Genomic DNA, 4,264 nt, shown 5'->3' with positions numbered 1-4,264 from the left:
TCAAAATCTAGCACCAGACAAGTGACAAGCGGAGTACCTCAGGGTTCAGTCCTGGGACCGTTCTTGTTTGGCATCTACTTCTCTGAAGTACATACCAGCACTAAGGGACTCTGGCTAACAAAGTTCACAGATGACTGCAAACTGGGAGCCATTATTTAATCCCCAAATGATGTGGATATTCTACAAAAGGGTCTTACAGAAACAGATGCTTGGTGCCAGAGCCATGGGCTCAAGCTCAATGCCAAGAAATGTATAGTTATCCCCTTTGGGAAAAAACATGTACCCATGAATTACCACATAAGTGGCAGTACACTAAACACCAAAAGTGTGATAAAGGACTTTGGGACACAGGTGGACAGTGGTCTTACTTTCGATAACCTCATAGCCACAACAGTCAGGAAATCCTTCTATGTGACACACCTCATTACTAACGGCTTTTTATCCAGAAAAAAGGAGGTCATTGTCCCACTGTACTCATCCCTCATTAGACACATTATAGAGTACAACGCCCCATTTGGTATGTACCTCACAAGACATCTGCAACAACTGGAAAGGCCACAGAAATACCTCACTAAAAGAATCACAGGCCTAAAGCAGATGCCCTATGCTGACCGTCTAAAAAAACCCCAGCTATACTCTGTCGCATATTGCCTACTCAAAGGTGATCTCTGCTTAACATACAAGGCCATGTCAAATCCAGTGCTGTTGGACATGCTACACTTAAAGAAATCCCAATTCCTCAGAGCTACACACTCCAGGGATCTAAATCTGGTCATCACAATGAACAAAACATGCTGGAGGGATAGGTTCCTGACCCAGAGACTCCCCATACTCTGGAATAGACTGCCCATACATGTCAAACTGAGCACCCCTTTGGCCCTCTTCAAAAAGAAACGTTTGGATGGGAGATAGGAAATTCACCCCGGGGATCATGTCAGTCGCCCTGCTAGACAGGGGACCAGGGAAGTAAATATTCTGGGAAGAAGGAGCCAGGGAATTGATATGGCTAGGCTTGTACAGGCACTAGGGCTGACAGCCTAGTACCAACCTATGAACATATGAACCTATGAACATGGGAATGCAACATACAAAATAAAAATGACTATAGATATTTGTAAGGAAGATGGATAACCAGACCAATGTTCAGAAAAGGATGAATAATCTGATTCATATCAAGGCTGGGAAGACTGACCAGTGCAAGGACTTAAGGGTGAATGGATGACCATTTGGGTTCTCTTCATCCCAAATATAAAGGTCCAGAAATAGCAGAGCTGCAGATGGAGGCTATTTTGGAATGTAGCAGTAGAGTATTTCTTGATGGCCAAGTATGGGTGATTAACAAATGTGTAATAATGCAAACTGTACCAAATGGCAGGTTCACCTAATGCTAGTCCTACTATGGAGAAATCTTACTTTCCCCAGGTTATAGTGATCTTGGTTTTTGATTATGTAAGTTTGGGGATATAGGAAGTGCAGCTACTTTAGTGGTAGTATGGGTTTTCCACCCCATGAAAACATGATTTTATAATTTGCTTAGATATACTCTACATTCAAATGTCTAGCATTTTGGGAATTGACCAGCAGCCTATTTTTTAAATAGTTTCTATCTGTGATCAGTTAGCCTATTCATTCCTGTTAGGGTGAGGATCAGTTGTGGAAGCCATCATAAGGTAATTATCAAGGTTTTTTCTAGTTCGAGTCCCATTGCCGCCCTCCCTTGCAGCTGACATGAAGTCTTGCTACCTCTTCCCCTATGGCTGTGGAAAATCCCTCCCTCTGGTGAACGGGTACACCTTGGTAGAATCAAATACATCCCTGGGTCCTAGTGCTATGCACTGTAGGTCTTTTTCTAGTAGGAGTCAGTGTTGCAGTGGCCCAGACCCCTTCCTTCCCCCTAGAGTGGATGATCCAGCATCAGTCGCCCATTTCCATACTTCTCCAGCTCCTGAGCCACTAATTGATCTCAGGTCACTTGGGTCATAGTCAAAGTCCCACCCCATGCCATGTACCAGGCTTCCAGCAGCTTATTTTGAATGTGAGTATGCCTTTTGGGTCTATCCAGGCCACTAATCTATGCCCAGTAGGCCCAAGAGATGCTGTCCAAAGTGCCCGAGGAGGCTTCTTCTGAAACTGAGCCTTTGAAAAGGAGAACATTTCACAAACTCAAGAATAAATAAAGTTTTAATTACTTACATAGAGCTAACAGTGACAATTATTTAGATCCAAGGTTCTTTGTATGAAAATAATTAATAACATTAGGAAAAACCCTTTTTGATATAAACTGCTGATGTAATGAAATGCTTATATCTACAATTGACACGGAATTGTTCCATGCTAGATAACAAACTGAAGAAAAAGTATAATGTATAAAACTGCTGTAGCTGCTGTAGCTGTCATGAACATGACATGTGCAGGTATAAAGGGACATCAGACTAGGAGATCCATTTCTGTAATATTCAGACAGAAGCAAAACTGTAGCCATTTCTCTCTCTCTCTCTCTGGGTTAGCGTGTTTTAATTACATGGTTGTTTTTGCAATAGTTTTAGTCAGAAATAACTTAACCACAATAGTTTAGCCACATGCCTATCCCTGTTATTAACACCCTCTTTGTGAAAAAATGCTTTGCAATGGTTTTGTTTATGCACTGCTTCTCTGACTTTGATACACAGCTCCTAGATCTCAGATAGCCTTTTTCTGGTGAACAATGCATCCTCCATTTTTGCAGTATTAATTCCGCTGAGATAATGTTTCTGATATGCCACCCCTACTCATCGTGGTCTTTTTTAGTTTCTGAGCTGCAGCTAGCAACTAGATCAAAACTATAATAAGAACATTGACATTAAACAATGAAGCATTAATAAATTAATAGAACAAAAGCATTACATTTTCATTCAGTTATTTACAGTTCAATGGAATGGCTTCCCATTTAATGAAGTTAATTACCTTTTGAGTTCACTCTATTTTTTTACTTTTATTACAAATACATAATAGATCATACTTCTCATGGCTCTGATATGTAATCCATACTGTACTTATCTAGTGTATTGTACAGCAGTGTATTTACTGCTTGTGACATCAGACATACCAGTATTATTAATAAATTTCTAGCATTTCAGGCACAGTACCATACAGCAACAAAGCCAGTGACACGATGAATAACACTTTAAAAATGCTGTGTTCTGTGTACCATGATGTTATTGTTACTCAGTCAGATGAAGAACAGGCTCTGCAACCTGAGCTGCTGAATCATGCTTCAATCATGGAATTTCCAGCATTGCAAAGGGACTCTATATATACACAGGCTCTATATATACACAGGCAGTCATTTTGTAAGCACAGTCTCACCGTAACAGACAAAACGAAATTAGCCTTTTGCCAAACTGTAGAAATTCCAACAGCACAATGTGTATCCTTAACAGAATATATGAATCTTTGATGGGTTTCAGTGGGATTAGTGCAAAAATCCTGCTGCTGGTGAAAATATGATTTTATACAAATTGAAGCTGAATGAAGCTGTCATCACTATCCTCACTAATGGATTCAATGTGGAAACTGTGGAACCTATGATAAATATGTCCTTTTATGTATGGGATGTTGGTGGTCAAATAAAACTCAGAGCTTTGTAGAAACATTATTTCATAAACACTGATGGCTTGATCTTTGAATGGGACAGTGCAGACCCTGCAATGTTCAAAGAAGTCCAGGAGAAACTGCAAGTTGTTCTGAAAAGATGCCCAAATACAGCAAGTGCTTTTTGTAATCCTGGCCAACAGGCCAAGTAAGACTTACCTGGGCCCAGCAGCCCTTAGAAATGGTGGATGCCTGAGGAAATTACATGCACATGAATGGCACATGCAAGGATGCTGTGCTGTGAATGGAGACAGACTTCTGTAGGGTCTGGAGAGACTGTATAAGCTATTGAAAAAGAACAAGAAATAATGATTACTGCACTAACAACAAGAATAATAAATGCCAGTGTTAATGCATCATTCAGACTGTTTCATCACCAATAAAGACATACATGTGGAATTTCTCTTTGAAGTCATTTATCTAGAATGACATACACATGTAGGGATGCACTGTTTACATATGGACATCTTTTTGCTCTTGATTTGCTGGTTTAAATTATTATTAGCCAGTGACGATGTTTTATTAATTATTTATTAATTTCCTTGAGATTGCTTTTCTTGGTGTCTGCATTTTGTTTCCTACCTTCTCTCCCTATTGGTGTCTTGTTCTTATACTTGGCGGCTTTGCAGCTGCC

At 40.1% G+C, this 4,264-nt stretch overlaps 1 pseudogene; it reads left to right on the top strand.

Moving 5' to 3' along the window:
* Nucleotides 1-3,402: 3,402 nt before the first annotated feature.
* Nucleotides 3,403-3,939, top strand: LOC122788384 (annotated as a pseudogene).
* Nucleotides 3,940-4,264: the final 325 nt, after the last annotated feature.

Source organism: Protopterus annectens, chromosome 13.part0 (assembly GCF_019279795.1).
Source record: "Protopterus annectens isolate FY-2018-M chromosome 13.part0, PAN1.0, whole genome shotgun sequence".
Lineage (NCBI taxonomy): Eukaryota > Metazoa > Chordata > Ceratodontiformes > Protopteridae > Protopterus > Protopterus annectens.
The sequence above is the reverse complement of the archived record's forward strand: the minus strand, read 5'-3'. Positions and strand labels throughout refer to the sequence as shown.